Genomic DNA, 240 nt, shown 5'->3' on the forward strand with positions numbered 1-240 from the left:
ATATATACAGATACATGTATGTGTCTGTAGATATAGATCTATGTGTCTCTATGTGTCTCTACATGTCTGTAGCTAGCAATGATCGGATTGTCTTTGCAGGTCAACTTCTTCGTTCGTCTGTATGAATATTGGCTTGACTAGTGATAGACTTGATGCTTCTCATATACATATATATGCGTATACATATATTTGTATATACATTCACAGATAGATCTCTATCCTGCGTCATCTGTCTGTTTT

This window comes from Cystoisospora suis (assembly GCF_002600585.1).
Source record: "Cystoisospora suis strain Wien I chromosome Unknown contig_1293, whole genome shotgun sequence".
NCBI classification, from domain to species: domain Eukaryota; phylum Apicomplexa; class Conoidasida; order Eucoccidiorida; family Sarcocystidae; genus Cystoisospora; species Cystoisospora suis.